The following is a 25,797-nucleotide window of genomic DNA, read 5'->3' as shown; positions in this document are numbered from 1 at the left end:
ACAATACCCAATTTTCATAAGCTGCCTATATAGAAGTCCTTTGTTGCTGAGATAAGTGTAATTCTAATTAAAGTCTCATCAGATCATATAATGGTCCAGGCTCTAACTAGCAAGAAATAAGTATGTTAGATAATCAGATCTTATCAACATCATTATGCGTAATTTTCAAGTAGAAATTATTCTAATCCCCATACTAAAAGTAGAAAAGAAATTCTCATATCTCAAATGCTCAGACGTAATCATGGTAATTTGTAAGAAAGATAACATAATCAGCAATGAGGCTAAATATAAATGGCTGTGAAATGTGATGATTCAATTCCATGTTCTGAAACTATGTTGAGTCCACGATTTGCTGAATAATTAGAAGCAGTGAGCAACGCCATGCTATATTTGAAGTCTGCAAATATTTTCTCTAACTCTTCCCAAACAGGAAGAAATCCATACTTTCCCCTTCCATGAAATTCTAATTAATGATTTTTTCCCTTTTCATGAATTTAACAGTGTGTTTTTTTTTTAAGATGGTGACACACTACCGCTTTCACAATGAGATTTCTTTTTGGCAGGGAAGGTTGCAAAGGCGAAGGGTGAGTTTGAAGAGACAGGCAAATGAGTAGTAGGGTGCATGATGTGAGATTCACAAAGAATCAACAAGAATTCAATAAAGTAAAGAAAAGATTTTAAATGTGAGGATTTAACAGAAAGAGAAGCAAATGTAAAGAAAAAGACATGCCATGCCAGATAAAGTAATTGTGGTAATTTCTACTGCGTCTCCATTCTGGTCCTTTTATGGTTACATCTAAATCCAGTGTACTAAGACTTTCAGATACTTAGTGATATCTATGCCCATGTTCAATTTTGTATTCAAATACTTAACATCATTTAAATAATGATGATGTCATTTACCTCAAAGTGATACTTGTCATATTTAAAATAAACATGCTAGTGGTTTCTTAATTGGTTTGTACACATTTTCTAGCATATCTAAAGCAATCGCAGATCAGAAAAAAAGTATTTTTTTCTAAAATTACATATTATGGAAAGAATATTTTCATATGTAAGTAAAATAAAATTTGTTAGCATGTTTTAGTTTAAATATTTATGCCAAAATTCAAGCAAGCTAATGAGTCAATATTTAAAACTCCAAAGAAAACCTGATTGTGTCTGTGAGTTATAAACAACTTTTAGCAAATGAAAATTTTGTATTTTATAAATTGTTTTCAGAGACTCATTTTAAAAAGGCTCTTCAGATGGTCCTTGTGCCCTTTCTGCCTAACTTTAAAGGAAACTATAAGTATTGTATGATCACTGGTATATTTTACACTATCTCTTTTACATAAAAACAAATGATAAACATGAACCAGATCTCTGTAAACTGTAAAGAAGAAAATAAAGTTGTCTGAAATATTGCTGTATTCCTCATTACTCACTACAGAATTAAAATGTCCACATGTATATCTAACTTAGAATCTAGTTTTCATACCATTTAATATGATTATGATATTCATGTATAGAAACTACATTATTTTGTACTAAAATATGTCTGCCTTGTCAGTCATGAATAAAAAAGTAATTCCATAGTCTACTGCATGATACATTGATTGTTATGAAATATAAAATGCATTGGTAAGTAGAGCCCAAAGAGACTTCAATATCCCTATGCTACATCTACTAGATTTTATGCTGAAGAAACCTTTTACCCAAAACTGGTAGTTGTGACATAACAAATATCTTGAAGTAATGCATACAAAAATAGGAACATTACAGGAAATTTAGTTTTAATTTTATTCTACTTAAGGGAGAGAAAATCTTCATATGCACAGCTAGTTCATATAATACTAATAATATAGTCTCATTCTTATCTCCAGCAGGAGAGTTGAGGCTGAGAGAAATTAATTTACTCTTATTATCTCAGCCAGGTTTCTACCCAGGTTTAGGCCACTTTGCTTCATTATATTTTTACAGTTTCCTGTTCGGGAAAATTCAGAATAAAAATATTTGTTTAGGTCACTGAGATATTGCTTTCTTAAAAAAAATTTTGAAGATTTATATAACTTATGTTAAATGTATTTGTATGTTTTCCTTGGTTTGATTTGTCTTATATTAAGTTAATTCTTAGGCTTAGCCAAAATAGTGGAACAGAGAACAGATTTTATTTGTCCTTTCCTACATATGTATGATTCTATGGAAGAGAAACCCTTTAATGTGCCATGTATAATGACATTAATGGCAGAGATTAATGGTGTGGAATTCAGGGACCTACTGTAATGGGAATTAGAATGACCTAGGCATAAAGAAAATTATATCATAAAAATTGCTTAAAATTCCAGTATATAGCAGTGACAAAAGGCTTAATGTTTCTTCTTAATCTTCCTATTCTTCAAAACACTGGAACGGATAAATTCTTATTGATAGAGAATAGTACAGATTATTTCAAATACCACTTTTTCCATTATGCATGATCGCTAGAGTCCTGCTTTTATCCTGTCTGTGAAAAATTAGGTGGAAGAATAGTTGGTTCAGTGATTCAGAGTTCATACTTCTCTTCCCGAGGACCAATGTACTGTGCCTCACAGTCAACTGCAACTTCAGCTCCAGAGAATGCAACATCTGTCTCTGTCCTCTGTGGATTTTTGCAATCATGTGCATATATACACATACTTACTCGCACAATCACACATAAATTTAAATATAAATTAAAAAGATTAAATGAATGTTAAAGAATCCGCGATTTCTCCAGCTCTAGAGATGCGTGTGTGTGTGTGTGTGTGTGTGTGTGTGTGTGTGTGTGTGTGTGTGTGTGTTTTAGTAAGCGTAACCTATTTACTTGGATGAAATTGACATCTTAGAGGCTTGCCACTGAATAATCTCATCCTTTCTAGGTGTTTCTTAACTCTGGCTGGCTGGTTTAACTCAGCAGTTCCTTTCTAAACAGCTCTTTAAGTTGGCTTATACAAACTGGCTTCTCTCTGCTTCTCACTGAATTGCTCTGCTTGTTTGTTTTGGCAATGTTTTCTAATCTTCTGGCTCCTTTTTATTCTGTGGTTTCAATTTCCACTGCAGACCTGAACTGCACAAACTCCACTAATAGACCAAAATTGAATTTGATTCAATTGAATTCAATTGATCTCCACTGCATTCAACTGAACTGCATCACAAATCTCCCCTCCATTCAACTTAATTGCATCAGACTGCATGAATTTGACCTCAACTGAACTCAAGAGCATTACATGAACTCTACTGAACTGGCCCAACTGAACTGCCTTTCTTCTGAGCCTCTCTATCCTACAGATAGATAGGGCCTCAAGTTTAGGGTTAGGGTTACTAACACACATTCAAAAGTTCTGACCCAGGATTGTTCCTGTCTAAAATAACTGAAGGGATAAAAATGGAGATGAGACTGAAGCAAAGGCAGTCCAATGACTGGCCCAATTTTTTATCCATCTCATGGGGGAGGGCCAAGCCCTAACACTATTACTGATGCTTGCTGTGCTTACAGACAGGAGACTGACAGGGCTGTCCTCTCAGAAGCCTTAGCTGCAGCTGACTGAGACAGATGCAGATACTTATATCCAACTATTGGAGCGAAGTTGAGGACCACTATGGTTGAATTAGGGTAAGGATCGAAGAAGCTGAAGGGGAGCTTGATTCCATATGAAGACCAGCAGTCTCAACTAACCCAGACCCCAGGATGTTTCCAGAGATTGAGCCACCAAGCAGGAGCATATACAGAGGCCCTTGGCACATGGATAGAGGAATACCTGCTCTGTCATCAGTGGGAGAAGATGAACTGAACCTTGGAGATATTTGAAGCTCCAGGGGAGAGGAAAGCCTGGTGAGGGAATAGCACCAGCTTGGAGGCAAGGGAGAGAAAAAATGGGTTGAGAAACTGTGGGATCGGGAAGTGAGAGGGTGGCAACATCTGGAATGTAACTGAATTTAAAAAAGAGTTTAAAGCAGAAAACTTTTAGCACAAATATCAGAAGGAGGAGGAGGAGGAGGAGGGAAAGGAAGGAGAAGAAGAAGAAGAAGAAGAAGAAGAAGAAGAAGAAGAAGAAGAAGAAGAAGAAGAAGAAGAAGAAGAAGAAGAAGAAGAAGAAGGGGAAGGAAGGAGAAGGGGAAGGAAGGAGAAGGGGAAGGAAGGAGAAGGGGAAGGGAAACAGGAAGAAGCATATTGGTTTGGGGGGATATAGAAGAGTTTTGAACTTAACTAAGATAGTGTCTGAATACTAGACACAAAGGTCAATGACCAGCTTAGCAAGAACTTGGGAAACATTGCTCTTGAAAGGTGTATGGATTATGGTTGCTCAGTTGAATAGAGTTTATAGGAAAAAAATAATCGCAGCTGCATTATGAACCATTCTACTGATATTTTGGCAAAAGTTGTAGTGAATTTACATCTATATTCCAAGAAATATCTTGAGACTAAATCTAAAGTAATGGCTTAATTTCTTTTATGTAGCAGTTTTAAGAAATCCCAATAATGATTTTGCTACTTGATCATCTTTAATTATTGTTACATAGAACTATAATTAAAGAAAACAAATGAGACAGAAAAAAAGAAAAAATAATTAATTCAAATAAAAAATGTACAAGGAGAAAAATGTTGCTGGTAAGGCTTGTCCTCAAGGATATAATGAAATTAACCTGAATTCTAAAGAAGGGAATTGTGAAGTCAAGACAAGACCCTACCCAGGTAAGCTTCCAATTTATGAATGGAAAGTCCTAAAGACTTGTGTGCTGCTAAAGGAACAACAACAACAAAAGAGATCTGATAGAAGTATACTTCAAAGATCCACTCCATTTTAGTAAGCTAGCAATATATATATATATATATATATATATATATATATATATATATATATATATATATACTTTGTATAAACTCTTGTGAAAGAAAGAAGCTCTTTTCATTTGTTGGTTTATTTGGTGTCCTGCTCAGGGCATAGAATTCTTTACTATAATGAACCTATGCCACTAGAATGTCTGGGAAAAGAAAGGAAGGGAAGGAAAGGAACAAGAAGAGAGACTATGTGCAAGAGTAAAAGAAGTGTCTAAAAGAAAATTAGGGATTAATATAAAAGTAACCTTAATCCATGAACTCTATTCAGCAAGTGTATTGAACAGAGGATCCCAATTCTGACCTGGTGTTGTCACTGAATTAATAGAAAACATAAGCAACTTTGAATCTTGGTTTACTCAAGGAAAACAAAGGTTCACATCGTTTATAAATGTACACAGAAAATCAAACTGGGTAATGGAATAGTAGTGCCTTATTTATAATCTATCATTGTGATAAAGTACCCTCCTTATCAAATTAAGTTAAGTAATAAAGAATTGATGCTGGTTTACAACTGGAGAAAGATACCATCCAGCATGGTGGGGAAGATACAGCAACTGATAAAGGAAGCTAGGTGGGAGGAGCAGGAACATGGCTGTTCACATTGAATTCACAATCAAGAAGCAGATGGAGAACACACAGTTGACCCATGTTATAGATTTTCTAGCATTGCCCCTAGTAACTTTCTCTCTCGAAACTCCAGGAAAGGGAAGACAAAGTTCCCACACAGTATTAAGAGCTGAGAACCAAATATTCAACACTGGCACCTGGAAGAAGTTTTGACATTCAAATCAAAACTAGTAGTGGTATTAAGACTGAAGTGTTTTCTCAGAAAGGGCTGTAGAATATAACATAACTAGTGGTTGTTGCAATAAAAGTCTTTTTTTTTGTTGGGAGCAGATAATATACAACTTTACAAGTAAATCATTTTTATCAAACATTTTACTGATACCTTCATGTATTTTATCATGTTTGTATTATTTCATTATTTTCCATATATAAACCAAAAGACAGTTGATAACATAACCAGTTCGAAAAGCCACATCTATAGTCTTTTAACATTAATTCTGAAATGATAAGTGAAACAAAAGTATTCTAGTCCTTTTAGCTCATGTGCAACAGCTTTACATTTTCTTTGAAGCTAAAAGAAGTTTACTATTCACATCATAGTTCATAGGAGCTGCACTTTTAATTGTTTTGCATTGGCTCTTATTTTTTGTTATTTTTTACTTTATCCTTTATAATTGTTTAAGCTTGTAGAAGAAAATATACAGTTATTAAATACTAAAAATATTAAGTTAAAACTTTTTTATTTTTTATTGGATTTTTTACATTCAAATGTTTTCCCTTTCCTGGTTTCCTGGACATAAACCCCGTATCTGATCCCCCTCACCTTCTTCTATAAGGGTATTCCCCTCTCTAACTACTCCCCCTTCACACCCCTGTCATTCCCCTACACTGGGGACCCAGCCTTGGCAGGACCAAGCGCTTCTCCTTCCATTGTTGCCCAACAAGGCCGCCCTCTGCTAAATATGCAGTTGGAGTCATAGGTCAGTCCATTATAGTCTTTGGGTAGTGGTTTAGTCCCTGGGAACTTTTAACTAATGAATTACGGTGTGCTTTACACCACTGTACCTCTGAGTTCACTGGTCGCATTTTTTAAATTGTAATTACCTATTGAAATTAAATATTTTAAGTGCCACTGCTTTATTTCAGTAAATTCACAAATAAAATCATCACACCGTAGTTTACAGAAGCCAGTCAAACATGTGCCAAGAGCATTGAAAAGAACAACACTTTCAATTCAGGTGATTCTTGGTGGTAAATGTCATATTTCCATTTAGAGAGATTGTCTAGCATACACTCCACCAACTGACTGAATTCCCAATTCCAAAAATAAAATTTTAAATGCATTCAAACACATGTCTAGACCCAAAACAACTTTTCTGTGGACAAATGTCACTTATCGGTTTTCTGGTATTTACAGAGCTGAAGCATAACTAAAATTGTAGCTCATAAATAGGCAAGGTCTATGACAAAGTGACACTAAGAAATTTCTTTCATATATTGTGTGCGGGTTGCATCCATTTTTGTGCTTCCATAAACTATTTTTCTGTAGTTAGTAGACAAAGATAAAAAGCTCATTTCAGAGAGCAAAACTGAAACCATAAAAGTGATGTTATAAGCCATTTTATAAGTTATTCACTTCCAGGCATAAACACAATCTAATTAAATAAGTACATCATATTTTTTGTTGGGAAATTTTTATCTTCATAATTAGTAAAGTTTGGAGACTTCCGAATAAAGAGCCCTTTCTCCTACCGACTACTGCAAAAATGAATAAATTTTAATTAGAGACAATAGACAACTCATTAATAATTCACATCAATATCTAATTGAGGAAGACTGAAGAATTACTATTTCACAATTATTCGTCACAAGCAAAAACACAGAATAATACACAGAGGTTGCTCTATTGCTCAGAAACTATAGGTTCAAAACAAAGTTAAATATTGGGCTCTACATGCACTGGTATAATCGTACGTTTAGAAGTTCCAAAAAGCACCATGCCAGTAAATCTGAGCATAGAAATCAAATTGTTTCATAATAGAATACATTATAACTGAAGATGGAAATGATAGGACATGTCAGATAAGTTCAGGCATAGCGTGCAGAGAAAAATTAAAAACAAATCACATGGAGAATTACATTGGGATAAATGAAGGAGTAAGGGAGAAGAGGGAACTACACATGAGGAGATAATTTTTTAAAATGTCTGATCTCTCTCATTTTATTACCCTTTGTTCTGGAGATGCAGCATTAGAGGCTGCACACACTTAACAAGGATCTGATCTTATTAAGATACAATTATATTCTATATTCACAAATTCAAAATAACTGGAGAAAACTCATACAACAGAAGGGTCTTAGAAATATGCCTTTCTGGAATATAGTTACACATAATTTAATGTTTTAATTAAGCTTGTTCTTAAATTTTATGTGTACTATATTACATCACTGTGCCTCTCCTTTGCATTTGTCTGCTCATTTGTCTTATTTCCTTTCTAATTCCTGGAATCTTATTCTTTAATACACACACACACACACACACACACACACAAACACACACACACACATGTATATATATATGTATATATATGTAAATTTTCTATTGAACAGAATATAAATATATTATTATATTTGACATAATGTATCTATACAAATATCCATATCTACATCATACATATATACTATACATATATATATATATACATACACACACACATATATATATACATATACATATATACATATATATATATATATTTATATATATATATATGCTATGGAAGAAACTCATCCCTTGGGAAGAATTCTATCAACAGTCATTAATACCCTGTTATTCTTCATCTATGGTTGTCATATATGATGTATTCTTAATTCATATTCTTGGGTAAAGTGCCAAGTGATGGCAATATTCTTCAGGTCTCATTAGGCAATGATTCTGTTGAAATTTCAAAGGTCCAGTTTTCCTTCCATAGATAAAGATCTGTCATCAGATACCTCATTGTCTCATTCATACAACCCCTCTCTCCCCTTTTCTGCAATGCTCCCTATGCCTAGATATAAGAATTGTGTTGCACATATAGCAATTTCATCTTTCACTCAGTTGTTTTTTGCTTTTTTGCTTTTTTTTTTTTACCTGTGGTAGCTTTCTGTAAGATTCACCTGGGTATGCAAAAAGATACTTCTTTGATCAGATGTGCTTTCTAAACACTTCTGCTGCTGTAAATATAAGATAACAGAATGCAGTTAGGAATTATACTTGTTTAGGAAGGGGGTTATTAATGTCTGTTCTAGAATCTGTAACTTCACTTTTCACAGATAGTTGTGTAGCTTTGTATTATCAGGTATGAACCATTCCTTATTGAGAGGAGCATATGTTCTGTTTGAAACCTTTTGATTAGTACCAAAATATGTGCCACTGTTGCAGGTAGGGATAATTTGCAATAACAGTAATGTGGCCTTTGGTTTGTGGCATGACTGGGTAGGATCATTGATTGGTTTTCTTCTTTGGAAGCTCTTATAGCATGTGCCTGTACAATGAAATCTTGTCCTCAAAGGAATGGATTCTTTTTCATATGCACTGCGTCTTTAGAAGTAGGGACTTACCTTCATGTTCTGAGGCCAATACGATAGGCTATAATGTTTGGTACTTGCTTGGACTCCCTTGACCAACAATAAAAATGTGGTTTTCCCTTTATAATCCTAGAATTTGTGAAATAATCTATGGCTCTGTGGGAAGACTTTTTACCTGTAGTAGTACTGATCATCAATTATCCATCTACCTGCTTAGCTATCTATCAAGTAATACATTCATCTACCCACCCACCAATCTATCTATCTATCTATCTATCTATCTATCTATCTATCTATCTATCTATCTATCTATCTATCTATCTATCTATTTATCTATCTATACCTACCTATACAATATAAAGCTGCAACTTAGAAACTAATCTTATCATTTGAATCTACTTTTTAGCTGCAACATGTTACATGTTTGTCAGTTTATAATAGATACTAGGTAAGACATAAAACATGACATATCCTCTCTACAGGGGGATCAAGTATGATATAACAAGGTATGGCTATTTTTGAAAATGACACCTCACAATATTTTGTCATATCTTATTGCAAGTACAATGATTAATTCTATTAAGTGTTTCCCTTAGCAACAAGTATATCTTGTTAAAACAAAGAGTCATACTGTACAAGATAACTGAAAACATTAGGACATTTTCTTCTGTTATAACTAGCAATTGTCAAAAGAACGGGTAAGCCGTAATGAAACACGGGAAAGAACATTTATATGAGTAGAGATTGGATAACCTTATACTTAAGAAAATATACCTTGAAATGACAGCAAATAACTTTATAACATCGATAAGTCCTCAGAGAAGTTATATTCATAGATTTATATGAGAATAGGTAGATAAGGTAACTCTTTTGTTTTAATTTTAATTATTCAATTGATTAATTGTTTTACCTCCTGGCCCTCTCTCACTGAGTACCTCCGTGAATCCCCTCTTTTTTCCTCTCCTGAAATAGTGGGAACCTCCTGCTATTACAGGCAACCCCCCTGTATATCAGTTTGATGCATGTGCTCCCACTGAGGATACACAGGGCAGCCACAAAGACTGATCTGCCTGTCTGCTGCAGAAGAGTTAGAGAAGCTCAAACCAGGCCTTGTATCTTTGTTGATTGGTGGCTCAGATTTTGAGAGCTCCCAGGGGTTCAGGTTTGTGGACTATGTTGGTCTTCCTGTGGAGGGGGTAAATACTTTTTTTTAAAAGAATGATTTATCTCTTATGTCTACGTGTTCTGTTTGTGTTTGAGTGCATGTATGATGACCACAGGAATACAGGTGCCTAAAATGCTTAGAGAAAGCTCTGGTCTCCTGCAACTGGAGTTTCAGGCAGTTGTGAACTGCCGGATGTAAAACAGCCCCAGGTCTTCTGCAAATATATCAAATGCTTTTGACAGAGAGTCTTCTCTCCAGCCCTTGGGTGTAGTTATCTTTCTTGAAGATTAGATTTCAAAGAGATAGCCCCTGGCTCCTCAAGAAGACAACCCTGTCAAGAGGCTTTAGAAATATTTCCATTTCAAAAGAGTAGAAAAGAAATGTATGGTTATTCTTGAGATTAATGCATTAATAACAGAGAGCAGAAGCAGGAATCAGCTATCACTCTGCTTAAAATAAAGTTACTCTTAAGAACTGTTAAAATCCTCTTAGTCAATTTTAACTTTTATTTCATAACGAAAGTATGATTGAATGAGAAAATAAAATGGACAAATAGGAAGTGCACAGAGAAAAAGCATAATAAACCACGACAGTAAATATTCTAAATATTTCTTAGATCTTTTTCTTATTTTAGTTGTGTAAGTTTTATGTTATAAGTGAGGTGAAGGCAGAACAATTTTGAAACTAACACTATGCGACTCTTAGTAGCACAGTTTGGATACCCTGTCAGTTGTACCACAGAATTATAGGACTTCAAATTTTTTCAATCATAAGAGAAAAAACCTGAGAAAATTATTTCTTAAAATAGGTCAGTTATTCATGTTACTATATTTAACTAATCACTCACAATAAGCAAGCTTTGTAGTTAACAAAAACTTCAAAAATCTTGCTTTTAATGTCACTTTTATTCCATCAGATGAAGAAATGATATGATAGACAGACCGAAACTATGGGAATACCCTGCTTAATCTTGACCTCAGTTTACGATGTTGGGGTTCAGGAATAGTCACACAAACCATATAAACACTGATGTCAGTTAATCAAGAATAGTTTATTGAATACACACCTCAAGACTGAATGTAAAGGACCCCAAAAAGACGCAGGGAACTAACTCTGCTAACAGTCTGTTCTCAGGGCAGACTTATAAACAAAATACACACATACACACACACACACACACACACACACACACACACACACACACACAAAATGACCTCATATGTAGTTGGAGAAAGTATTGCCCAGTGGTCAGCTTTGACTCAAGCAATTTTAGATATAACAGTTCATGTTAACCTTGAACTTGGTGAGTATGGCATACAGTTTTGTGTAATTTATTTAAGATTAACAAACTTCATACAGAACATGAAGTACTTAACAGGGGATGTGGTCAGCATGACAGTCCTCTGAATCATTAATTTTCTGTTTCAATTACTATCAGGCATATTACAGCAACAATAAGAAGTAGTGGGGTCCATAGAACAAAATGGCTATGTCTATGCTGGAGGGGGGAATGTCAGACTTCAATATATCATACAATTTTATTTGTAACTATCAAAGGACAGTGATTGTGATTATATTTATTTGAATATCCTTGCCATTCAGTTTTCTCCTGGTTTCAGGTAGTGATCCTAAGTCTTTGGTCTCAGACTTTGTAGATTCATCACCAAAGTGATATTTAAGGATAACTTTAATGAAGGAAGTAAAATACTTATATGATTAAATACTTTAAGTCTTTGAAGAAAGAATTTGAAGTTATCAGAACATGTAAAGTTTTCCAATGTTCATGAACTGATAGAATTAATATAAGAAAAAAATTGACATACTACTGAAAGAAATATATACATCAAATCAAAAATTTAACATAATTCTTCACAGATTTTAAAAGGGAAATTCTTAGCTTCATATGCTAATTAAAGTGAATGATTACATGTCAAGAATCTAAAAAGCTTCATATTATCACCCTGCCCAAAACTCAACTCAAAATGGATTGAGAACATCAACATAAAGCAGACACACTAATCCTGATAGAAAAGAAACTGGAGAATAGCTCTGAAATAATTGGCAGAGGAGAAGACTTTCTGAAAAGTACCCTGTTGATATGGACAGTAGCTGAAATCAATAATTAATAAATTAGACCTCATGAAAGTGAAGCTCCTGTATGATAGAAGACATCATCATTTAGACAGAGCCAGGCTGCAGAGTGTTAATGTCTCTTACATATTACTTATACAATAGGGGATTGTATTAGTTAAGGTTTTATTGCTGTGAAGAAACACCAGAACCATGGCAATCTTACAAAGAAAACTATTTAATTAGCTGGTTTTTGGTTTAGAGGTTTAGGCCATTATATCAGTGTGCAAAACATGGCAACATGCAGACATACATGTGCTAGAATGATAGCCAGGAAAGAACTGAGTTGAGCATCTGAAACCTTGATGCCTGCTCCCACAGTGACACACTTTTTTTTCAGCAAGGCTGTGGCAACTCCAATAAGGGTATACCTTCTAAAAATGTTACTTCCTATGGTTCAAGCATTCAAACACATGGATCTAATCAAGGACATTTCTATTCAGATCATCACATACATGTTTTTTGTTTGTATATGTGCATCTGTATGTATATAAATAAAATAGTACCAAAAAATAGCATGATTAAAAATGCACTACATATTAAAATAGAGAATGTTCAAAAGAAGAAAGACAAATGGCTGAGAAACATTTAAGAAATGTTTAACATTTCTAGTCATCAGGGAAGTGCAAATTGAAACTTGTTTGATATTTCATTTTACACTAGTCAGAATAGCCAAGATCAGTAAACCTAAGGATAGTTTCTGTTGTCAAGTATGTGAAGCAAAAGGAACCCTCTTCCAAAGCTGCTAGGAGAATGGAATTGTACAGCTAACATGAAAGTCTGTGTAGTATTTCTCATGGAAACTGAGGATAATTATATGTTAAGATTTCTCTTTACCATACTTGGGCATACACCCAAAGGATGCTAGGCCATATTTACAGGAATGCTTTGCTCTGCCATGTGCATCACTTTATTTTACCTACCATAGTCAGAAATTGGATATAGCCACATGCCCATCAACAAAAGAACAGGTAAGAAAAATGGACAGTTACACAATGGAATATTATTCATCCTTTAAAAACTGAAATCAGGAAATTTACAGGTAAATGGATGGAGTTAGAAAAAATAATTTTGAGTGAGATAAACTAGGCCTAAAATATAAATATGTGGACTTTTATGTGGATGTTAGAGGTTAAGTCATTGATAAGCAGGTTACAATCGCAGAACACAGACAGAGGTTAGGTACAGAAGACTGGGCTGGTGGGAAGGTTCTAATCTGTTTAGGAAGGGAAAATAGATTAGATTGTTATGGACATGGTTCTGGAGGTGGGGAATAAAATAAAAGATCAAACAAGGAGTGCACAAAGAGAGAAGGCAAGGCACCCACAATTAATGTGATGAATATAACTTATACAGATATTTATGTGTCCCGAGGAAGTGATCATACATGAAAAAAAAATGAACAGAATGATCCATTTTGAAAATTGGCCAGTGGAACAGAGCAGGTGCAGTACCATGAAGAGAAACTACCAAACAGCCAAATGCATAGGATATGTATCATCAAAGTTAGCATAGCCTTGGAGACTCCAAAAACCATTCTCAGCAACAAAAATAACAACAAACACATTAGAGAACCACCACTACTATAGGAAAGCAACCAACAGCTTGAGTTCATTGCATCGTTCTTCTTCCACATGGTGTGAACACTGATGCCGGTGACATTAAGATTGATTCCTACTCTAGATATGAAATTCATCTCCACTCTTGCTGTTGCTACACTAGCAACATATGCTGAAGATTTATGCAGTGCTTTGTCTGTTGGCAAGCTCTCCTGCATAACATTTGGATCCCTAGGGCTATTTTATAGCAAACATCTTTTCACTCACCTCACCATATAGTAGCTGCTGACCTTTAGAGGATAAGAGTGAGATTTTGTAGAAATGGCTGTAAAGGATGAGCTTTCTGAGCTCTGTGTGCCATTGGACACTCTTTAAATTTTGAAGAACAAAGTAACTCAGCTGCTAATGTCAGAAAATATACAAGGTTTGCAAGCATAGCTTCTTTTCTCATTATTATCATTTCAAATAAACTATGTGTTAAATATGTCCCTATGAATTTAGGCTTTTCCAAATTAATTTATTTTTGGCATAAGGTATGATTTCATTGAACTTGAAACTATGACCAGCTATTCGTTATTTTTGCTTGTTTTATGACAGTTGGCTAGAACAAAGCAAACAGAAAAGTTGCTACATCTGTTGGCATCATTAGCACCATGTACTGTAAGAAGCTTGTATCATTGCTATGCATCAAGAGAATTTTTTAAAAAAATAGAAATTTTGATGAATGATGAGTCAATAAGGGAAATAAATATGTTCTGATTTTTTCCTATGGTTACATATTTACTTCTAATCCTAAGTAAAAGAAAGGTGCAATGAAAAGTGGAGAAATAATGTGACAAGTGTCAGCTCTTGTTTCTGACTAATGCAAAATATGCTTACTCCATTATCAAAAATCCTCACAGTCTACCACAATCTCATCAATGTTTAAAAGTCCAAAGAAAAATATTCTGAGATTCATGCAATTTCTTAGCTATAATCCCCTACAAAATTTAAATAAAAAAGCAGATTATATACCTCCAACACAGGCCATATGTTTACCATTCCCAAACATCATAGTGTTGAAATACTGGATCAAAGTAAGAACAAAATTCAGCTGGTCAAACTCCAAACTCCAAGTCTCTGTAATTACTGTCAAAGTAATTGTCAAATCTCCAACTTCGTCCATTTCTGTTGACTCCTGTTGACAGATGTGGCATTCAGTAGCAACACTGGTTCCACTCCCTGTGTGCAGTTTTCCTCAGCAGGAATCCTGGGACTCTATCTTGTGGTCTCCAAGTCAACTTCAGCTTTATAGCTTCCTTTTCCAATGTCTATGATCCACACATGATACTCTGGGCTCCTCCGAAGGGCTTGTGTCCCATCTCCAGCTCTGCCCTCTGTAGTACCCTAGACCCTGTTTGACTTTGTTATACTGTTACTGCTGTTCTTGGTGGTCATCCCATGGTACATGTATCTCCAATTTGCTGGAGTCTTTTACTGCAGTCAGATTTACTAACAGCCTCTCACAGGGTCCATTCATGGTGAAATGCATCAAAATCTTTGCAGGACCCCTTCAGTCCTGAACCATCAACTACAAATGAGACATTACCTTCACAAGTGCCTTACCCAGGCCTTTCACAGTGCCAAATGTTATCTGCTCTCAATAATCCCATCATGCTTTCAAAACCAGGACCACTGGGTGATTCATACATATCATCAAGTTTAGCTACAATGGGAGGTACAACCTTGGCTATGTCTGGAACATAGTTTCTGAAGGCTCTCAGAAAGCTCTTCCCAGAATATTTCACAACAGTGTTAATGGTCTCATCTTAATCACCACTAATTTCTTAGCTCTAGCTAAGGAAAACAATTATCCTAATAGTTCCTTCTATTCTTTACACTAAAGCTAGAGCGACATCGCTGATGCTCCCAAGTTCTGCTGCTTAATAGAGCTAGAACATGACTCACTTGTCAACGTGACAGAAAGTGTATCTCATGTCAAAATGAAAACAATAGGCATGCCATAAATTCGACTAACATGATAAAACTATTCTTCGAATAATAGCAAATATGTGGTAAATTTAGAATAGGTTATACTGTTTCAAAACAAAACCAAAAGTTAATGAATGTTAATCTTAAACTTATTGTATAATACAAAAAGTTCCCTTCTGTGTTTACTGTTGAGAATTCATTTTCCAAGCATAATTTTTAAATGCATAATAGTAACACTACACATACCATGAAGTATTTATGTGTTTAGAGATAAATTGTGTATGTGTGCATGTGTGTGTGTGTGTGTGTGTGTATGTGTGTGTGTGTGTAAAAACACAATACTCCAGGTTGAGAAAGGTTTATTAGGACAAGGTATAGGCTAGCTGCCGTTGAGCGAGGGTCCTGAGAGAAAGGTGTATAGGAGCTGCTGAAAAATGACTCAGAGTCAGTAATGGATGTATGCTGGCAGCTGTGTGATATGCTCAATATGCACTTGCTTGTAGACCAAAACCCTGTTTTTATAGTCCTGTATAAGCTACTTCTTTAGAAATTGCACATCAGTTTAATTATTTTCCCCATATTCCCTTTAGATTGTTCTATTAATAAGCATTTTATGAACTTAGTCCCTTGATTCTTAGAAACTGAAAGAAATATCACATTAAAATGAACCAGACACCAAGTACACTTCTTTTTATAAAATACCAAGTTCTATTTGGTTTTCAGGGCACAAGGCTTGTGGTTACCAAGCCTAGACATATAGACTATTCTTATGTGAAAAATTAGCTTTAAATAATCTATCTATCTATCTATCTATCTATCTATCTGTCTGTCTGTCTGTCTGTCTGTCTGTCTGTCTGTCTGTCTATAGATATAGATATAGATTGCAATTTAATGAGCAATTTAACTGACTCAAAAAAGCTCAGCAGATTCTGTTCATACCTTTTCAGATTATTGTATATGTCATGGTACTTATAATTTTTTGGACATTCAGATGTCATAATTTTTAGAAGTCTTAAGATGATTCAGTGCAATATAGTGTATTAAATGATACCTATTAAAAGGTTAACATAGAAGCCAGCTATGGTAAGTTGCAACTTCAGTGCAACCATTTACATTTTGCCATATGATGGAAAATATTATCCAAATCAATACAAAGAGAGGAATTAATTTTCTTTAAGCCAAGAACATTTGCTCTAACTCAGGAGCAAAACTGTTAGTGTTGAAGTGGAGTAAATTTGATAAAGTATATATCATTCAGATTTTCAAATTAGAACTAATAAGATACACAATGATACATATCAAGAAGAGAAATAACTTCTGTTTGTTTCACTGTGTCTTTGTTTAGTTTGTTTCCATTGATGAGAGTAGTGTGTTGAATTCTCCTACTATTTTGTGTGTGTGGCAATGTATGCTTTGAACTTAGTAAAGTGTTTTCTTAAATTGGAAATTTTTATTTACATTTCAAATGTTATCTCCCTGCCCAGTTTCCATCCATAAACATCCCTATCACATCCCCCCTCCTCCTCATTCTATGAGGGTGTTCCCTCACCCAACCACCTACTCCTTCCCTCCTCCTGCGCTAACATTTCCCTACACTGGGGTTCCAGCCTTGGCAGAACCAAAGGATTCTCCTCCCTTTGGTGCCCAAGAAGGCCATAACTCTGCTACATATTCAGCTAGAGCCATGACTCTGTCAATGTATACTCTTTGGATGGTAATTTAGTCCCTGGGAGCTCTGGTCAATCCTTTCTCTAACTCCTCCAATTTGGATCCCACTCTCAGTTCAATGGTTGGCTGTGAGCATTTGCCTCTCTATTTTTCATGCTCTAGCAAAGCCTCTCAGGAGACAGCTATATCAGGCTTCTGTCAGCATGCACTTCGTGGCATCAACAATATTGTCTGGGTTTGCTGACTGTATGTCACCAGGTGGGGCAGCTTCTGAATGGCCATCCCTTCAGTCTCTGCTCCAAACATTGTCTCCATATCTCCTCCTATGAATACTTTTGTCCTTCCTTTTAAGAAGGACTGAAGGATCTGCACTTTGGAGCATAGATTTTCAGAATTGAAAATTCATTTTGGTAGATTTTTTCTTTGATGAGTATGACGTGTCCTTCCAGAGGATGGCGCTGTCCAGCATCAATAGGAGGAAAAGTTGTTGGTCCTGTGAAGGCTCATTTCTCCAATGTTGAAAAATGCCAGGGCATTGAAGTGGGTGTGGGTATGTGGAAATGGGAGTATTCTCACAGAAGCAGGGGGTGGTGGCAGCCAGATAGAAGAGGGGGAAAAGGGAATAACATTTGAAATGTAAATTCATAAAATATCCAAGAAAAATAAAATAAAATAAAAGAGCAATATATTGGAAACAGGTAATTGACTAAGAAGACTGGAAAATCCCACAAGATTAAGGTTAAAGAAGTCTGGAAGCTGTTAAATAATTTGTTCTGACTTTGAAAATCTAAATATTAGGGAAAATAACAACTGAAAATATAACAGCTCTGTTTTTCAAGAGGGATGTAAACAGTGTTGAATGCAAGAGATAGACCTGGGTAGAACCAGGATTCAAGCATTTTATTTAGTCCTTTAGTATCACATTCCCTTGTTCTATCTCAGGTTTTCAATTTATGTACTACAATAAATCAACAGAAAATTTAAGTAACTTTTATGATATAGAAAATTTGTCAGAATGTCTGATCAGGGGTACATTGATGCAACCTACCCACAATTTGCAGAGCTTGCCTGAGTAACAGTGGCCATGTGTGTCACCCATAGTTTGCAGCATCAAGAACAGCCCCTAGTTTGAAGAACCTGCATGAGCAACAGTGACCATGGCAACTACTCACTCAACTTTGAATCATCAGTAAGTATTTCGCCATCTGTGTGTGTGTGTGTGTGTGTGTGTGTGTGTGTGTGTGTGTGTGTGTGTGGTGTTTCTTCTGTTGACTATGAAGCAGGGAGTTGTTATAACTTTTCTTGGCCACATTTTTTTTTTCTTAAACACATGTTGTTTACAGTAGTCTACTTTCAAATTATTTTGTTGTCTGCCTAAATGCTATGAGGTTTGTGCCAGTATGATTGACTTATACTTCTTCAATCTATGCTTGTGATATACCTTTTTAGCCAGAAGGCAAGTGTAATCCAATAGTCAAGATAGTGTGTCACTGCCTTAGTCAATCCTCTATACAATTTGAATTTCCTTTTTAAAACTCATGTTGTAGTCTGATTGTTATTGTGACTAAAAGTCATGAAAGTTTTAAGAGTTGGTCTTCTCTCTTCATGAATGTGTTAATGCCATTTTCAACTTAGTGGTCCTTGCAAAAATCTGATGCTTCAGTGCCTTCTTCAGTTACCTGCTTTTGTTCCATAGACCACTAAGGACTTTGATGGAAGTGATGTGCTGGGCTTTTATATCTCTCACATGTATATGAGAGATAATATAATTTATATAGTTGTATCATGTAAAATAATTTAACAGGTAAAAATGAGTATAGAAAGCTATATGTTATTGAAATTTAACAAAAAGACAAATGAGGAAAATATTTAACATGAATTAATTTCTGAGCTGTGTCTTTCTTACATGATTATAAAATAGAAAACTGAGACTATTATAGCTAAAATTGAGACTGTATTTATGTATGCACAACTAGTGTCATGATGAAGACATGCTGTCACTGTGTTCTTGAAGGCTTTTCTCATTATTCAAAGTTTTGATTCCCTGTGTATTTTCAATCATAATGTGCACATCAGCCATAAAACAATATATTAACTATTTTGGAGTAGAGTATTCATAATAGAGCCAATAGTTCCAATATGTTATAAAAAATGACTCATTGGCAAGGAATATGAATTGATAAATAAAAATCACTACATGTATAAATATATATAATACATATCTGTGTGTGTATTTATGGTGTGTATGTATGTGTGTGTGTTTATGCTTGTGTGCGTGTGTGTATGTGTGTGTGTGTGTTTATGGTATGTATGTATGTGTGTGTGTGTTTATGGTGTGTATGTATGTGTGTGTGTGTTTATGCTTGTGTGGTGTGCATGTGTGTATGTTTATGCTTCTGTGGTGTGCGTGTGTGTATGTGTGTGTGTGCATGTGCAAGTGTGTGTGTGTGTGTGTGTGTGTGTGTGTATTTGCTTTCTGATGGGAGAGAGAGATAAAGGGTGTGAAGTTGAGTGAAATGCAATATGGGAAGAATCTGGGTATAGTTGGGGGAAGGAAACTGTCAATGGGATATATTACATACAAATTCCAATTAAAATGATAATGAAATAATGATGACCATTGCTTTGGTGTAACTAGTCATTACTTTTTAGTCTGTTCTAGCAGGGCCTATTATATGACACTACTTCAGGTCAGATGAGCTCATGTTACATGATAACTTTAGGAGAGATGAAAGGATTTATGAGAAATCAGCAAATGTCAATAAAAGATATGCATGATTTCCAAATATTAAGGAATAATCAATGTTCCTGAATACAGCAATTCTTTTCTGTGAACACGCTCCTATTTGATACACAGTGTCTAGAGATGAATTCTCTGTCAGGATTCTTCCACTGGGAAGGGTGTTGTTATCAGAAGTGAGTGCCACCTCTGTTCACCTGAAAGGATCCACCTAGGTTGAACTACAGAGCCCACAGCAATGAAACCTGTGAAACAGAGATCAATTCAGGCTTTGACTCACAAACGTGGTCTTTCCTAGGTCACTGGTTTCATTTTTCATGGGCCACTTTTACAACGCTTTCAACTTCAGGCCTTGATTCTCAGAAAAATGCCACCTGGCTTTGCTGTAAAACAGCATGTCCTTAAGAACAGATAAAAGCTTTTAAAAAGTTTTTGTCGATATCCAGCCATTGGACATATCTTTAGAAGAGCTGTAAGCCAAAAGCAATACATAACAATCTCATTCTATTCATCATTAGGAAGAAATTCATTCTTTCTGATCATAAGTATTTTGATAAATATTTTCAATATAATGAACAGCTGATTGAAAAAAACTAGTGTATTGTAGTCTAATTTGTCTTACTGATGTCATTTATTAAAACCGAATTTTTGTTTAAAAATAAAGTACTCAAAAGACTGGTTAATTGCTCAGGCATTGAGAACACCACATAGTCAATGTCCAGCAGCAACATCTGAAGGGCCAAAACCTGGACTTTTGGCTACACTGGACATCAATAAAGATTTTTTTTTTTGCAAACAGAGCATCAGACAAGCAGGTACTTACATAAAAATAAGGAAAATAATACACACATGCTATCTTCCTATGAAATATAATTAAGTGCCAATATTTTAAACTTGTGTTTTTTCTTGATTAAATGTTAAATTATGTTTTAGAGAAAACATTATCCCCTTTCCTGGTTTCCCTTTCTCCCACCCCGCCCCCGACTTATATGAGGATGCTCCCCTTACCACCAACCCACTCCAAACTCACTGCCCTGGCATTCCCCTACACTGGGGAAATGAGCATTCACAGCACCAAGGGAACTCCTCCTTTTGTTGCCAGACAATGTCATCCTCTGCTATTTATGTGACTGGAGCCATGGGTCCCTCCATGGGTTCGCTTTGCTTTGTGGTTTAGTCCCTGGAAGCTCTGGGGGATCTGGTTGGTTGATGTTGTTCTTCCTATTGGGTTGCAAACTCCTTCAGCTCCTTTAGTCCTTTTTCTAACTCTTCCATTGGGGTCCCTGTGCTCAGTCCAATAGTTAGCTCCACGCATCCTCATCTATCACTAAGGTTCTGGCAGAGCCTCTCAGGAAACATCTATATCAGACCCCTGCTCAGCGAGCAGTTCTTGGCAGCAACAATAGTGGCTGGGTTTGTTGGCTTCATATGGGATAGATCTCTGGGTGGGGCAATCTCTGGATGGCCTTCTCTTCAGCCTCTTCTCCACTATTTGTTGCTTTATTCCCTTTAGACAGGAGCAATTCTGGGTTAAAATTTTGAGAAGGGTAGGTGGCCCCATCTCTTATCCAGAGGCCTTGCCTAACCTCTGGATGTGGTCTCTATAGGTTCTCCCTCCCCTTTTTGGATATTTCAGCTAATATCATCTCTGTTGGGTCCTGGGAGCCTCTTATATTCCTGGCACCTGGGACTTGCTTGTGACTAACCCCAGTTTCCCACCCCCCATTGCTACACACCTCTGTTCAAATCCCTGACCTCTGTAGATCATCCCAGTCTCGTTTCATACCTGAACAACTTGCCCCTCTTTTTTCCCCTCCACCTCCTCTTTTCCTCCCATGTTCCTCCCACTCTCGATCTCCCATGAGTATTTTGTTCCCCTTTCTAAGAAGGACTGAAACATCCACATTTTGGACTTCCTTCTTCTTGAGCTTCATGTGATTTGTGAATTGTACCTTGGATATTCCAAGCTTTTGGATTAATATCCACTTATCACTTAGTGTGTGTTCTTTTGTGACTTGGTTACCTCAATAAAAATTATAGTTTTTACTTTCATCCATTTGCCTAAGAATTTCACGAAGTCCCAGCTATGCCACTGCATATCTATAATGACTGTTTTTGTTCTTAATTCACATAAATCTTGCCTCTTACATAATATGAAATGAAATATAGCTGCTGAGGCTGACAAATGCCAAGGTGGTCAGAGCTGTGAACATTGTGAAGTGATGGGTCACCATGTGAAACTAAGTCAGTCAGAGGTATGCAGAAACTAGATTAATGGAACCTCTCTAGTATTTATTCACATGCTTTTAAGTAATATCTAAAATGAGTTTGTTGGCCTAATTCTTTAGTCAGCAGGCAATCTTTTATTTTGGCTCCAGCAGCATAGCACCTGGGAAGTTGAGTGTCATTCCTCTTTCACATAATTGCCAATGTTATATTTTCTCCAGAAATAATTGTCAGCTTTGTCTGAGTTTGAATGCTGAATTTCGTGCAAGACTATTATTTACATGGTAGATAAAATGTGTTCATTTCCATAGAGCAATGTATGTCTTTTTTATAATGTATAACAGTAGATCCATGTTTTTAAATTTTTTTGCTATTATATAAATAACAATATCCTTATTTGTATACTATTTATTTTTTAGTCCATATGTATATGTTTATGTGTATTGATGTGTGCTGTACACACATATAAAGTAGATAAGAGCAGGATCATGGCAGAGTGAAGAGCTGACCATTACTCTATCTTGTGCTTTATAGATCTTAACATGGAACATGTTTGTGAAGGTTTGCGATACTCTAGTTTTGTTAGGTGGGGTGTGTTACTGGCGTTGAGCACTAACCATTCTTTCTTAGAAATCTCAAAGTCCTATAATAGACTGTCCCCATCCACAGTATGTCCATATCTGCAAGATTAAGAAACTTTGACATATTCCAATAAAATATGAACTTAACTCTGTTGAACAAAGCAGTTTTTCATCATCCTTGTCATAAGCAACATGTCTGTGGGGAGATATTTTCACAATTGTCAACATTATAAGTTTCTTTGTAGCTGCATAATGGCTAATAGTTGTTATCACAGTTTGCCTTATGATTAGCAGAGTGTTTGCACTTCTACAGGATTAGTAGGACTTTATCACATTCCTGTGATAGCACCATGATATTTACTGATTTCAAAAGATCACTGAATCTTTCAAAGATTTCAGTTAGAAAGGAAAAGGAAATGCTAATAGAATTTTAAGATCGCTAGAAGGAGAAAATATTTCCTTTTAGTTTGGAGCTTATTTTCATTTGGTCATTAATATCCTTGTGATCTTATTTAAGACAAATTTTTATTTCGTCCTATTCATACTCCACTGTGGAGGCTCATTAGCTTTTAGTCATGTGTCCCTGACTAGAGGAACAAAGACACATAAAGTCTTAATAATTATCTTCTTGTTCTTTTTATTCTTGTACTTCTTGATCTTGTTCTTGTTCTTGTTCTTGTTCTTCTTGTTCTTCTTGTTCTTCTTGTTCTTCTTCTTGTTCTTGTTCTTCTTCTTGTTCTTCTTCTTCTTGTTCTTCTTCTTCTTGTTCTTCTTGTTCTTCTTGTTCTTCTTCTTCTTCTTCTTCTTCTTCTTCTTCTTCTTCTTCTTCTTCTTCTTCTTCTTCTTCTTCTTCTTCTTCTTCTTCTTCTTCTTCTTCTTCTTCTTCTTCTTCTTCTTCCTGTTGTTCTTCTTGTTCTTGTTCTTGTTCTTCTTCTTGTTCTTGTTCTTCTTCTTGTTCTTGTTCTTCTTCTTGTTCTTGTTCTTCTTCTTGTTCTTGTTCTTCTTCTTCTTCTTCTTCCTTTTTCTTCTTCTTCTTCTTCTTCTTCTTCTTCTTCTTCCTTTTTCTTCTTCTTGTTCTTCTTCTTCTTCTTGTTCTTCTTGTTCTTGTTCTTCTTCTTGTTCTTCTTCTTCTTGTTCTTCTTGTTCTTCTTCTTCTTCTTCTTCTTCTTCTTCTTCTTCTTCTTCTTCTTCTTCTTCTTCTTCTCCTTCTCCTTCTCCTTCTCCTTCTCCTTCTCCTTCTCCTTCTCCTTCTCCTTCTCCTTCTCCTCCTCCTCCTTCTTCTTCCTCTTTCCTCCTCCTTTTCTTCACCTCATCTTTCCTATTTTTTTTCTTCTTCAAGTGCTGTTTTCCTATGTACAACAGTAAGATTTAACGTAATTGTTTTTTAGTATTTTAGGAAAGCCAGGTATTTCTCTTTTGTAATCTGTAGAAATTTGTATGACTTTTTCACACTTCTGTCCTGTAAATATTTATTCTTCTGACTCATACCTTTAGTTCAAATCAATATTTAAATCTTATTTCTAATTATAATGGAAAGGGATATCTGTGGAAATTTTCTAATGACCTGTAATGAATTTTTCTGCTCTGGGATTTCACTGTGGTAGCTGATAATAAGGACAGGAACTGTAGCTTATATTTAAAAACTGCAAATACATATTCTGAGAAACACAACGTTGTAAAACAAATCACTAAAGTATTCAAAACATTCCAATTTCTCATCACTTGCATTGTAAAACTTTTGTTAAAAACTCAAAATGGCAGATTCCAGATAGTATTCATGCAAAACTATGTCTGGGTATGACATACAATTCATTAAATGCATTTACCTGAAGTGATTTCATTCATATAGTCATTTAAGAAGATATTATTGCATATATGCCCAGATTCAAGCCATTTTACATGTTGCTGTACATCTCTAGTTGTTAAAGTCTTGGGAATAATTAAAGCCACTGAAACTATATAGAATACAGTATTGTTGACTTCTCTGCTATCAGGCTTAAAGATTTAAACCAATTAAAGTTTGTTCCTCCTTAAACCCTAATTTGATTGAGTATTTCTTCAGTTTATGATTCTTTTTGATTTCTTATTTTAACTAAAATATTAAAATATTTACAGTGAAATTGCATTCCCCAATGAACATATAAATTAATCCTTGTGTTGGAAACAGAAGCAACTTTCACATTGATGCTAGACGTTACTATGCCTACAATATTTCTAATCATATATCTCTGCCTTGTTCAGCATTATTTGAACTTTTTAATACGTTGATATAAAATACAGTGCAAATTTAATAATTAATAAATTTTTAATACAAAGGTATTCTGAATACTGAGAAGCTATATATTATATATGTAAGGAGAAAAAGCTTGAATCATAAAAATTTCTCACAGGCCGATTTGATGAAATAAATAATAATTCAGTTGAAGTTCCATATCGTGGTGATAATCATTTGTGTACATTTAAAGCAAATCTAACCAGCACAGCCACAATCACATTATTTCTAGAATTCATTCCTTACAATAATTCTCTTGTATTCCTTTAAATCTAATTAGTGATAGATAACACTTGTTATCTATTTATACAGTAATTTTTACTGTAACAAATTTGCTGTTTTAGTTTTCTATATTTGACAATGTCCCTTAGAGAGTCATGATATGTATATGGCTTCTATAGGAATTTATTCAAAGTGCATGAGGATTATTGGGAAAATTAATGTTGGTTAGTTTAGGCTTTTAAGAAAAAAACAGGTTTGATTAATAAGAAATGAACATTTCAATAAA

General features: G+C 35.1%; 1 long non-coding RNA gene across 3 annotated transcripts in view; it reads left to right on the top strand.

Moving 5' to 3' along the window:
* The window catches only part of LOC120095600 (uncharacterized), an 89,219-nt gene that overhangs the window by 26,451 nt on the left and 36,971 nt on the right, over positions 1–25,797 (top strand). For 2 of the 3 annotated variants that reach the window (XR_005491161.2, XR_010056027.1), the window contains exon 3: positions 18,572–18,659. The exons of the other annotated variant lie outside the window; for it this stretch is intronic. This is a non-coding gene — a long non-coding RNA (uncharacterized LOC120095600). The remainder of the gene's footprint in view (positions 1–18,571; positions 18,660–25,797) is intronic. 3 annotated transcript variants of the gene reach the window in all.

Source organism: Rattus norvegicus, chromosome 11 (genome assembly GCF_036323735.1).
Source record: "Rattus norvegicus strain BN/NHsdMcwi chromosome 11, GRCr8, whole genome shotgun sequence".
NCBI classification, from domain to species: domain Eukaryota; kingdom Metazoa; phylum Chordata; class Mammalia; order Rodentia; family Muridae; genus Rattus; species Rattus norvegicus.
Note: the sequence above shows the minus strand (reverse complement) of the source record. Positions and strands in the feature narration are given on the sequence as shown.